Source organism: Schistocerca nitens, chromosome 11 (assembly GCF_023898315.1).
Source record: "Schistocerca nitens isolate TAMUIC-IGC-003100 chromosome 11, iqSchNite1.1, whole genome shotgun sequence".
Lineage (NCBI taxonomy): Eukaryota > Metazoa > Arthropoda > Insecta > Orthoptera > Acrididae > Schistocerca > Schistocerca nitens.
In genome coordinates this window covers 87,485,923-87,499,482 of record NC_064624.1, presented here as the reverse complement: position 1 = coordinate 87,499,482, position 13,560 = coordinate 87,485,923, and the positions used below count along the sequence as shown (strand labels likewise).

Sequence of the window (13,560 nt, the reverse complement as noted above, 5' to 3'; positions counted from 1 at the left end):
TGACTGGGAAATTTGGGAAAAATCCCCCCCCCCCTTCATTGTCAGCGTATATACCCTGAGACAACATTGGCCCAGTATTACTGATATGTTTGAGAGCGCCAACCATTATATAATTATTGCATGTGCTGTGCAAGATATATGAGACAGACAAACTATCAGTTTAATAACTCATGAAACTTCCTGGCAGATCAAAACTGTGCGCTGGACCAGGGCTCAAACCAGAGATCTTTGCCATTCTCAGAGCTTTACCTCTGCCAGTATATCTCCTACCTTCCAAACTTCTCATTCAAAACCTGTGGGACTAACACTTCTGGAAGAAAGGGTGTTGCAGAGACATTGTTTAGCCTGTGGCTCAGGAAGTTTCCTAATGGCATACACTCCGCTACAGAGTGAAAATTTGTTCTGGTTAATAATTCATGATATTGTCACAAATAATTTACAGAAGAATGGAAAAATTGGTAGAAACCGATCCCAGGGAAGGTAAGTGCAGGTTGTGGAGAAATGTAGCGGTATGTGAGGAAAAAATGACCCTGTGATTTATATTAGAAGATTGGTTAAAGAAAGGGAAACCTGGATTTATAGCATTTGCAGAATCGGAGAATGCTTTTGACAATGTTGACTGGAATATACTCTTAGAAATTATGTAGATAACAGGGATAAATTATAGTGACCAAACAGGTATCTGCAACTATTACAGAAATCAGACAGCAGTCACAAAGAGTTGAATGACGTGAGGGGGAGATAGTGGTTGGTAATGGAGTGAGGCAGGGTTGTAGCCTATCCTCGATGTGTTTCAATATGTACGTAGAGCATGAAGTAAAGGTAACCAAGGAGAAATTCTTAAATGAAATTAAAGTTCAGGAAGAAGAAATAAAAACTGAGGTTTGCCCAAGACACTGTAATTTCTTCAGAGTCGACAAATTAGTTGGAAGAGCAGTGTGGTGTGGGATGTGTAATGTCTTCAACAGAGGCTGTAAGATGAACACCATCGAAGGTAAAACAAGGTCAGTGGAAGGTAGATGAATCGTGATGTTGAGGGAGTTAGATTAGGAAATGAAATGTGTTTTTCTATCTGGGCAACAAAAAGCTGATGATGGTCAGTGAAGGAGAATATAAAATTTAGACTGTTAGTAGCAAGAAAAGTGTTTTGAGAAAAGAGAAATTTGTTAACATCAAACTAAAAGTATAAGTGTTTGGAAGTCCTTTCTGAGGGTATTTGTCTGGTGTGTAGACCGGTACTGAAATAAAACATGGTTGATAAACAATTCAGACAAGAAGAGAATAGAAACGTTTGAAATGTGGTGCTCTGAAATGATGCTGTAGATCAGGTGGGTAGATAGAATAACTAATCAGATTCGCCCAAAAAGAGTTTTGTGGCTCAGTTTCACTAAAAGAAGGGTATGGTTAATAATACTCATACTGAGCACTCACCAGTTTGGTAATGGGAAAGTAACTGGGGGGGGGGGGGGGGGGTTAATAATTGGAGATAATGACCAAGGTTTGGCTACTGCTAGCAGGTTATAATGGATGTAGGTTGCAGTATCGTGCATAGATGAAGAGGCTTGCTCAGCATGGACTAGCATGGAGATTTGCATCAAACCAACCTTTGGACTGAAGGCTACATCATCAACAACAACACACTTAATATTGAGGAAATTTAGAAACCACACATTATAATAACGGCAGAGTGTTCTTTTTATTTTTGTTTCACCCGACTTTGCGATATGTTAAATTAATCACTTTTTAATGTTTTGTGCCTTTCTGTTAGCAGCTCAGTATTGTTTCATTCATTTGACCTTGCTTTCCTATCTTCTTCAGAGACGTGGATGTTCGTTTGGATTTGATTTTGGAAACCCCCCCCCCACCCTCTCCTTCCCTCCCTCCCTCCCTCCCTCCCTCCCTCCCATTGTGTTCTTTTCCTCCTCTCTCTTTTTCTCCGTTTTATTTTTGAACATAGATCTTGTGATTTGGAGTTATCTGAAGTCCTTTTCCATTTCAGTAATCCATTTTTTTCCTGCAGAAGTAGTCATAATTTATTCAGTTGATCTATTTTGGTTCAGAATGAAGATGCATCCATAAAAATGAATTTTTTTTGTCTTAATTGTGTCTGAGAGTTTTTCGGTAGTTTGGTAAAGGGTTGCATTTTTGGTGCGGATTAATTGTTGTGAAATCTGGGGTCAAGAAATGTTTCTAATATCTTTGTTTCTTCTATCTCCAGTCTTTCAACTAGGCCATGGTTGGTGATAGTGTTTCAGCTGCATACAGGGCTTCTGGTTTGACTACTACACTGTTACAATGCTTATTTTTGCATTCTGTGAGAGGGACCTTTTGTTGTATGTGTTTTTTGCGAGATAGAAGACCAGATCAACTTTACTTCTAATTTCCATTGCCTTTTTCTCGAGCCCATTCCAGCTGATGGATTCTGCAAGGTATTTGAGTTCTTTGATTATCTCTACTTTTTGTTGTCCCACAACATTTTAGTGGTGGGTTTTTTATGTTTGTTGTTACATTGGTCTTTTTGAGGGTTTTGAGACCTGTTTTTTTCTGTTCAAGGGTCTGTTCTTTGGCTATTTCCCAGGTCTCAGCTAGCAGGGTTATATCACCTGCAAAGGCTAGATAGTTGGCTTTGATGCCTTTTGTTTTGTGCTCCTAGACAGATTCCACTATCTCTGTGTACCCGTCTGTCCAACAAGTTTTTCTTGGGAGCACTTAACTAGCAGTGGGGGATTCCATCTCCTTAGCTTATACCAGTTTTTATTTCAAAAGGGTTAGTGTTTTCCCATGAATTTGGCTTTGGAATATGTGATGATAAGGGTCTCTGTGATTGGATTTATATTTTTTGTTATCTAGGGCTAATTCTTTTAGTATATATAAGGGATTCCTGGTGTATTGAGTTGCGTGATTTTAAAAACTCAATAACAGTCACAACACATCATTTTGCTCTTCATTTTTGGTATGTCATGAAGTTTTTGAGGTTTAGCGTTTGTTTTGGGCAGGCTCTTCCTTTCCTGAAGCCAATTTCATATACTTCAAGTTAATTGTCTAACGGATTTTGCTCTGTTTAGTAAGACTGTGGAGAGTATCTTGTATGTTATGTCTAGGGGGAGATTCCTCCATAGTTGTGATCTGCTTGGGACACTTTCTTATGGAGTGGGTGGATGAGGGCCGTCTTATATTCATCAGGGGTTTTTCATGTATTCATATTTCTTCAAAAAAGTTGTGGTGAGCGTCTGTGACATTTTTTCCTCAAAGTTCAGCTCGATTTGGTCTCTATGAGACCTTGTGGTTTTTGAGATTTGAAATGACTGTAATTCCTCAGTGATGGACGGTTTAGAGTTAGGGCTGGTTGTCGAGCTCTTCGAGATCACTTTTCTGTGTTCTTCGTAGTTGAGATGGTTTTGGAAATATTGGAAATTGTTTGCACGCATTTCCATTTCTGTCTTCAGTTTCCAAGTTCAGTTGGCTGTATTTGATTATTTTTCGTTTAAAATTTGTATAAAAGTTCCTTGTGCTGTTTTTTTTATTAAGATCATTGACTAATTTGTTTTCCACTTGCAGATAAATGACCAAGTGGATGAAGCAGCCACACTCTCACCGGTCCAGATATTCCTCAAAGAAGAGGAAGGTGTAAGTATTCATGAAATTTTGACTGTCAGTTACACACTGAAGTAATGAGATAACTGTTAATTGTATTTCATTTACCAGTAGTAGAAAACGCATATACATAAAATTTCTTATATACTATAGTTGAAAGTCAAACTAGAGAATACGCATTATAATAAGCCACAATTGTACTGTGTATACACACACAGATTAGGTAGATATTTCTAAGGGACTCTTTGCAAATGATACAGTTGTGTACAGTGATTTCACATAACTAGAAAATTATTGTTAAATGCTGGAGAACTTGATGATGTGCATGTGGTTCAGGGACAGGCAAGTGAAGTACTGTAGATGTGTAAATAGATGAAAAGACTGTCGTTGCTCAGTTACTGGAAAAAGGACACAACCAGCAATAGCTGCAGTTTCAGGAGAAATCAGATGGCAGAAAATTCGTGCTGGACTGGAACGCAAACCCGGATCTCTGGGACTCAAACCCAGATCTCCCGGTTTATGTGTTAGGTCGCCATAACCACTTTGACTATCCGTACAGGAGTCATGACAAGAAACACTTCCATATGTCGTCATCTGTGCGTCACAACCTGCACTCTTGCACTTAATTTATAGGGATTGGAAAAATTTACGTTTCTGCTTCAAAATGCAAAATTACGTTTTAGATGCTATTTCGTAGTAAATTGTATCCAGATGAACTATTTTATCAGAGATAATTTGAAATAGCTTGATTCCTGCATAAAAATATTGAAAATGTAACCAGTTTTTGGTTAATGGTATTGTGCATGTTCTGGCGAAGGCCAATTTGTAAAGGTAATGTGTATAAGAACCTTTCTGCAAAATGAAAGTGTACAAATGCAACAGCACATCAATGCACTAAATGATCTGATGCCAGGCCAGTTGTGGGCGGTTGAATGGTCTATTTAAGATACGTGCTGTGTAATACAATGTAGTACTCAGCTGTGGGACCTAGTATTTTATAACAAAGAAATGTGTACCTTTGTTTGTTAAAAAAGCCCAAAATATGGTTTAATGTGGTCATTTCTAAAGTGGCAAATTAGGAGGAGTATCTTCTGAGCAGTGGTTGTATCGAATACTGCTAGATATCAGGCCTGCACTGAGTCGTTAACAATAGTCCGCTAACATCAGCGAGCAGTTGAGCTGTAGCTTTCCCCCAAATATTTTGTGTCATGTGTTGCTTATTGTTTTCTGATTTTGAAATAAGTGAAGCTACTAATCCTGATCTGTTACGGATTTCGATTACGAACCTTACAACGTTAGAAGAGATGGGTGATCCCTTTGACAATACTGTTGGCTGTTACCATGTGAAAGGGAGGCGGGGTTTGTTTCTGCGCACCACTCTTCTTCCCTCTGGCAGTCAAAATTCTAGTTTGTTTATGCTTGTGGTCATCTGTCACTATAGCCTGTAGTGTCTGCACTATGTGCCAAAATTCTTCTCCTAATGTTAACATAGCATTATGATATGTTCAGTTCTGCCCCTATGCTAACTGCCTTCTCTGTTCTGTCTGTAGCATTGTAGAGCATGGGTCGCACACCTACGAATACCCACAAAAGATAGAAATTAATATTTTGTAGATTTTGTTATCATCGAATTGTGTAGAAAAGAGAGATAATGTCCAGAAACACCTTAAATTAGAGATGCATTCAGCTCACTGTCAGGAAAAAGCTGTGGCTTTTCAACAGAACAATCATTTTTAAATTCTTAAATATAGCCAAATGAAGAAAACATAGGCTAGTTTGGAAGAAAAAGGTTTTGGAAGTTTTTGCAAAAACAAACATTACTGTCACAAAGTTCCCAATCAGCACCTTTCTGTAGCAGTCAGTTTCAAACAAATAAGGCTTTGTTTATTATCACTCACGTGACAACCTTTGAGGTAGGTGCATCTAATCATTAAAAGAAATATGAATCTCAACAAAAATAGATGCGAATTTTGCCAAAAAGAGAGAGAGAGAGAGAGAGAGAGAGAGAGAGAGAGAGAGAGAAATTCCAGTACGTGGGGTACATATAGAAGTTTGGGCCTGGCGAAGAGTTGTGCACAGATAGCCAAAACAGTTAAGGTGACCGCTCGTGTAAAGCAGGAAACCTAGGTTCGAGTTCCAGTATGGCACAAATTTTAGTTGTTTTCATTCCATTATACAGCTGATGGTTGTCCGTATTTGCAACTGCAAATATGTTTTGTGTATTCCATGTGGGCTGTGGTCAGCACAGTGCTTGTTCTTTTGGGCATGCATGCATGTCCAAAGGAACATTGCATCATACTTTTAACAACACAGGCCCTGCAATATCATAAAATGTCTGTGTTTATACAGTGTCTGCATCATCACAATATAATGCTCTTCAGACACGCATGCCTAAAAGCTGTGTATTAACATTATGAAATAAATCTACTTATTTCATATCTGCATCGATGTCAGCATTTTGTTACACACGAAAGTTTGTGCCGGACCGAGACTCGAACTCAAATTTTCCACTTGTTACGAGCGTTCACCTTAACTGCTTCGGCGATCTGAATGTTCCCCCGGGACTGATCCGGACTTATATATATCGTGTAGTCACATCCCTTATGCCCACACAATTTGCGATTCTCGTGAAGGGAGAGAAGAGTGTTATATTGTCATTTTAGCCTCTCGTTGGTGCATATTTGTAATATGCGAACTTTTTCACAACATTATATTATTGTATATAAATTAGTTGTCAGTTGACAGCTCCCACCAGCAATACACGAATGGGACCTGTGCTGGTTTTGCAGGCTCCAACCCTGTTGGCAGTTCCACTGTGCAAATCATTGTTCTTGCTGGTACTCAAGTAGCAAATGTATTTTAATGCGAAAATGTTGTCTAAATGAAGAAAAAATGTAACCCTGGCCCTAATGACAATTAACAGCACTACGGAGGTCTAGATTGTAGTCAACTTAGAGAATTTTTATGTACTTTTTGTAGGAAGTACAGACATCAAACTTAATACTTGTTACGAATTACATGTTGACAAAATTTCAAAACGATTTCATCCTCGAGCATTATGCATGAGTCTCTATAGACCGTATGCTGAAGCTGTGGCGCGATCCCAACCGAGGGATGTTTGGTGAAGACTAGGGACCGTATTATACGCATTTGCATGCTGCATACGCATTTGCATATTTCGCTCCTTTTCACCAGTTATTGCATATTTTAATGAAAACTAGTGACGATACATATTTCACTCTGTTTACAATATTTTAAAAATTGAGACGGGTAGTCTCTAGCTCTATCTAGTTTTAATGTCTCACACATTCACCGCACCTAAAACTGCGTGTAATAGCTAACCGAAAGCCCACTGCATGGCGAAATCATTACAGAATAGGAACAGGAAGAGGCGTACAGAGTCAGTGCTCCTGCGCCTGTGCCCCCCCGGTTAATCCCCCCCACTGTCCCGCCGTATGCGTTCGCAACAAATAAATTAAATTACGCGAGCTTTTAGTCGCACATCCGTTGTTTCAGTTTAGCTTTCTGCTTACTTGTACACAGTTGAACGTGTTAATGATGTGTAGTGTATAACGTGTCGTGTGCCATACCACCCGAAAAAAGAATGGTCGTTTCGTGGATAGCTGACCGTCCCGGAACATTTACATATGACGGAATTATTTTGTTTTCAAGTCTGTGAAAAAAAATGTTTTGTGCAAAAAGAAAAAAAAAGTTTCAAGTAGATCAGCATGCCGAGACAAATCTTCCTATCACAGGAATGCAGAAGAAAAGGTGATGACAAAAATTTCTGATAACAGCAAGTTGCAGTAGCAGGGACTTGTCCAGAGGTAACCAAAAAAGTCTGTTTAACATGGATCTGTGCAGAGCATTCATTGCAAGCAATATTCCTCCTCACAATCTTATAAACTCTATCCTCTAAGGCTTCCTGCAGAAATATTGCTTAAATCAAAATATACCAGATGAATCGACATTGTGTAAAAGTTACATGCCGACAATGTGCGTAAATGTTCTGGAAGAAATACGCAATGAACTCGAGGGCAACATGATCTGGATTTCAGTTGATGAAACTGTAGACAGTTGTGACCTGTACTTTGCAAATTTAATTGTTGGTGTTTTAAAAGAAGAGCCTTCTTCTTCCTATTTAGTGTTATACAAAGAACTTGAAAAAGTAAATCATTCTACGATCACTAGATTTGTGATTGAGGGTATTAGAAAAATATATCCAGAATCTTCTGCAGATGCAAGTGTGTTTGTGTTTATTTGAGATGCTGCTCCCTATATGATCAAAGCCGGAAAAGCCCTCAGAGTATTTTATCGTAATTTGATTCGTGTGATGTGCTTTGTTCACTGAGCACATCGCCTTGCTGAATGTAAGTAAACTGATTTCACCCACAGAGAAAGTGTTTCTAAAGGCTCCTCCTCGCATCAAGACCTACAAAGAAAAACTACCAAATGTGCAATGATTATAAAGAGTCCGCCTCGATTGCAAATAGAAACCGGATGTTCTCCTAGGTTTCGGTGCAGATAACCACGCCTTCTTCGGAACACACTAAAACTACAAACTGCGTAAATAGGCATCGCCCAGCATTAATACAGTTTGTAGTTTTAGTGTGTTCCGAAGAAGGCTCGGTTATCCGCGCCGAAACCTAGGCGAACATCCGGTTTCTATTTGCAATTGAGGCGGATTCTTAATAATCATTGAATTATTCCAGTCGTAACTCATTGGGGTACGTAGGTTGAAGCTGTGTCATTCTACAATGAATATTTCAAGGCCATTAGAGGGGTAGTAAATGACTTTAATAGTGCAGAGGCTTTGGCAGTTTGCCAATCCAAGGAAGCTTTTAATGATTCCGGTATTAAAAAAGACATTGCTGTGATTAGCACTACTTTTCCCATATGCCTGCAAGTATTAAAAAGCTTGAAACTCAAGGTTTGGCATTGAATGAATCTATTCAGTTAATGAATGAAATTATTCTAGTGAACTGCTCATTTTCGGAGGTATTCCCGAGAAAACTTATAGAAAAGTTTGAAAACATTTTATACAATAACCCAGGCTTTGAACCCTTGTACCATATTGATAGTTTTATTAATGGGACGGGTGAACTTTTACCAGAAACGGTAAGTGCCAACATAGCACCCAAATTCAAATACTGCCCAGTCACCTCAGTTGATGTAGGGTGGTCCTTTTCTACTTATAAAAATGTTTTGAGTGATCGAAGACACAATCTTACCACCAAACTTTTGGAACAGTACTTGTTTGTATGTATTTACAATAGTAGAAAATGTAAAATAAATTGTTAAGTGATGCTTTGGTCCAATAGTATTAATTAAAAGTTAATGATGTTAAAAAAATTCATGATTGTGTTTTGTTTTTTAAATAAAATATTACTGGGTTTTTGAGTGTGCCCCCCCTGCGTGCAGTATATCTCGAAGTTGGACCTGTACGTATCGATTGTTTTGCCGTGAGTCAACTCACATCGCGTCTGTTTGTTACCGACAACAATAGTGAAGAAGGAACAACTATTGAAATACAATATGAGTCCCCATTTTGCAAATTTTTAGAAAATAATCCCAGAAAGCCTCTCCCCCCCCCCTTTCTAACCTCTACCAGAAATTATTAAGAAAGTGATATCAACATTCTAAATGTACCGATGTTTGGCATGGCTGGCACTCTTCCTCGTAATTGATATGCACAGGCTCGACTTTGAGATGTAATGCACGCAGTAACTCCTATGTTTTTTTATTATTTGATCTTGCAGATTTCTGCACTTTTTGTGCATTTTTAGGCATTTTTCATGCATATTTTAAGATTTTTATGATGCATATAATCCAGTGATGACACATCCACAAGAATAGCATTTTAGAGCAGTTTTGAAAAAATTGTAAGCTTCCATCAACCTGAAGGTGGTTTTGAGCAGCACAGTGCTCTACTAGGGACAGTCCTACTCAAGGCCATACACCATTGCCCTCCTCTGACCTTTGAACTCATTCATTTACAGTTTGTCAACTCCAAACTGTGGTGGAACTTGCCGTTTTTCACAATAACAGATCCATCAGGAGGTTAAGGAAGTGATTAACGACAAATAAAAACGTGTAGCTACCTCAGCGCTTACACCACTCTTCACCTGTCTGTCAGCGATGTCGCGAACGACCGACGGTGGAAAGATGGTGTGCTCCAGCAGTCAGTACCTCACTACCTGCCATGGCGCGAGCATCAGTGTGTGTGCAGATAATGGATGTGTGTTACTTAAAGTAGCAAGTGGGACTATGATATTACGTGTGCTATCAGTTGCTTGTCTTATTACTGTGCTGACTAATAAAACATTATTATCTCGAAGTGTAGTGTTTGATTAGCTGCAAAGGTGTTACTCATACTGGCACGTTGCCAGCTTCATACTGTATTTACTTGAGTGTAAGACGCCCCTGAATATAAAATGGCCCAATTTTTAAAATTTTTTTATTTATTCATTTTTTTAATGAGAGGCTCCTTGAGAGAAATTTATTTTTAACAGATTCTGATTAACTAGAATTACAAACTGTTTTATTGACATAAAGTATCTGCCAAAAAGGTAACCTTATAACTATTCTAAAGTTTTGCCATTTATTGATTGTCTAAATTTTGATAACACTTGGAGAAATAAAATAAACAACAAGAAATTGTTCACATGAATTTTTGGACTGTTTTCTTTTCTGGAGGAGGAGGAGATTAGTGTTTAACGTCCCGTCGACAACGAGGTCATTAGAGACGGAGCGCAAGCTCGGGTGAGGGAAGGATGGGGAAGGAAATCGGCCGTGCCCTTTCAAAGGAACCATCCCGGCATTTGCCTGAAGCGATTTAGGGAAATCACAGAAAACCTAAATCGGGATGGCCGGAGACGGGATTGAACCGTCGTCCTCCCGAATGCGAGTCCAGTGTGCTAACCACTGCGCCACCTCGCTCGGTTTCTTTTCTGCCTTTTATGCTTACAATCCCTGTAGTGTGTGCTACCACTATCTTGGGTCATCACCATCATCAACCTAATGGCACAACCGTGAAATTTACACCTTCATTGTCACAAACATATGGCTGTTTCTTCAGAATATGTGGCTATTTCTGAGGTGGTTGTTATGTTGGAATTTGAGAACACAGCTATTTTTTCCTGGATACATACCAGATTTCAACTCTATCCTGAAATGAGTATGTTATAATCTCACTTCCAAACATGTCACCTCCCCCCACTCTGTGTAGAACCACCTGATACACCCCCTTTCATTCTTGTCATACGTCACGGAGAGTGTTGACAACATTGCAGCAAGAAACACAGAAGTACATAACTTGCCTAGATCTAGGCTTTTATTGTCTCGTGCAGAAATGAATACTATTGTTGAGTATTTGTCCAATTTTAAAGTCAGTTCAGTTCCGACTACAAATGCATTTGGACAAACTGCAGTTTATACACAGTAGATGTTCACACACTGAAGTGCTGAAGAAACTGGTATAAGCATGTTTATTATAACACAGAGATTTGTAAACAGGCAGAATACGGCACTGAGGTCGGCATTGCCTTTACAAGACAACAAATGTCTGGGGCAGTTCTTAGATCAGTTACTGCTGCTACAATGGTAGGTTCCCAAGATTTAAATGAGTTTGAACGTGGTGTTACAGCCAGTGCATGAGTGATGGGACACAGCATCCCTGAGCTAGCAATGAAATGCAGATTTTCCTGTACGACCATTTCATGAGTGTACTGTGTACTGTGACTATCGGGGATCTGGTAAAACAGCAAATCTCCGACATCACAATGGCTGGAAAACAGTCCTGTGAGAACGGGAGTGACGACAACTGAAGACAATTGTTCAATGTGACAGAACTGCAACCCTTATGCAAATTGCTGCAGATTTCAATACTGGGTTATCAACAAGTGTCAGTGTGTGAACCATTCAACGAAACATCATCGATACGGTATTTCGGAACCGAAAACCCACTCGTGTACCCTTGATGACAGCATGACACAAAGCTTTAGGCCTTGCCTGGGCCTGGTCAACACCAACATTGGACTTATGATCACTGGAAACATGTTGCCTGGTCGGACGAGTTTTGTTTCAAATTGTATACAGTTATGGAGACAACCTCATGAATCCATGGACCCTGCATGGCATCAGTTGACTGTTTAAGCTGGTGGAGGTTCTGTAATGGTGTGGGGCATGTGCAGTTTGAGTGATATGGGACCCCTGATAAGTCTAGATATGACTCTGACTGGTGACACATATGTAAGCATGCTGTCTGGTCACCTGCATCCATTCATGTTCATTGTGCATTCCGACAGACTTGGGCAATTCCAGTAGGACAATGCGGGGCAATTACAGCAGGACAATGCGACACCCCACACACCCAGAATTGCTACAGAGTTGCTCCAGGAACACTATTCTTTGAAGGACAAAAATAAACACTTTTGCCGGCCATCAACCTCCCGATCATTATTGAACATATCTGGGATGCCTTGCAACGTGCTATTCTCAAGAGTTCCATCTCCTCACACTCTTAGGGATTTGTGGACAGGCCTTCAGGATTCCTGTTGTCAGTTCCCTCCAGCATTACTTCAGGCATTAGTAGAGTCCATGCCACGTCGTGTTGCGGCATTTCTGCGTGCTGGCAGGGGCCCTACGTAATATTCGGCAGGTGTACCAGTTTCTTTGGCTCTTCAGTGTAGAAAGCAAAAGTACTTGGTATAGATTACCACGCATAACAACATGATGAAATTTGCTGCGGGCTCAGTGCTTCCCTCCGTGCAATCATCATAGCTCTCAGCCAAGCTGGTGTCACTGTTCTCCTTCCAAGCTTGAGTAACTGTCAAAAACAGACTGCAATATCTGCTAGTATGCAGGTCATATGTAACAACACCAACTAATATGTAAATAAAAGATTGCATTTAAGATTCCGTTCCACTCTCGAAGTTTAGCTCATCCTGCGATCTACTGACGTCTGTCGGTACTATCTCCACAACGGGTCTTGCGACTGTAATTTATTTTTGCTTTGACAATTACAGTCTGTTTAATATGATATACTTCCTTTGTTAGCCACGTCATTCTATATTAATTTTCCTTCTTGTTTCAACTGAATTTCACCAACGTGGTATACAGCTGAGTAAATTCAAGTAATGTTTTTACATGGTATTGTAATACATGAACAGTGGTCAAATTTCTCATTTGCAATCTACGTAGTAAATCATTACAGTGTCTCATAACCAAATAAAATTTTGATCTGGTTTCTGAATCAACTAATGTTCTTTGAAGAACAAAAATTTCTATATTTGAATGTTACCTTTACTTAAAAAATTGCATTAATATTTGTATAGAATATTAATACATGTATGAGAATGTTTATTGGAAACCTGTTAAAATACAACAAAAGCTTGTAAGTTGATAGACTTTAATTCTATTTCCTCCTGTGTTTCACCAAACTGTCAAATGTCAATCAGAGCAATAGCCTGTTGTGGCTAGTTCATTATTTCTTGTGTATCTCTTGCACTAGTCAGTGTCACGTGATCGTTCGAGTAACGTCGATACTGTACCGAGCACTTCAGTGTATCGGGAACTCTCGAGCTTGTCGGAACGTATCATTTGCCGAGCCCTGCCCTTCAGAATTATTTAAAATAAAATTGCACAAAGCTTCATCATCATGATGACCACTGTAAATGTAATACTACTACTACTACTGTGCACATTACTAAACAATGTGACAATGGTGACCTCAGAAAAGTAGTTCAATCAGCCAGTTGAAGACAACCCTGTAGCTTTTGAATGACACATTTGGAAAGAAACCTCATCTTATAATTATGTAAATACTCTAGATGATGCAGAGTTTTCAATATGTTATCTGCTGATACATATTTCACCATGAGTGATCTGAAGATGATTGTGTGGTCAACTGAAATTAGTCTTCACATTTTAATGTTTTATAGTGCACGGGATCTAGACAGTAAAAAA

General features: G+C 39.2%; 1 long non-coding RNA gene across 13 annotated transcripts in view; it reads left to right on the top strand.

Moving 5' to 3' along the window:
• Positions 1-13,560, top strand: part of LOC126212898 (uncharacterized) — a 1,289,673-nt gene that overhangs the window by 767,472 nt on the left and 508,641 nt on the right. For 5 of the 13 annotated variants that reach the window (XR_007540978.1, XR_007540972.1, XR_007540971.1 and 2 more), the window contains exon 2: positions 3,559-3,627. The exons of the other annotated variants lie outside the window; for them this stretch is intronic. This is a non-coding gene — a long non-coding RNA (uncharacterized LOC126212898). The remainder of the gene's footprint in view (positions 1-3,558; positions 3,628-13,560) is intronic. 13 annotated transcript variants of the gene reach the window in all.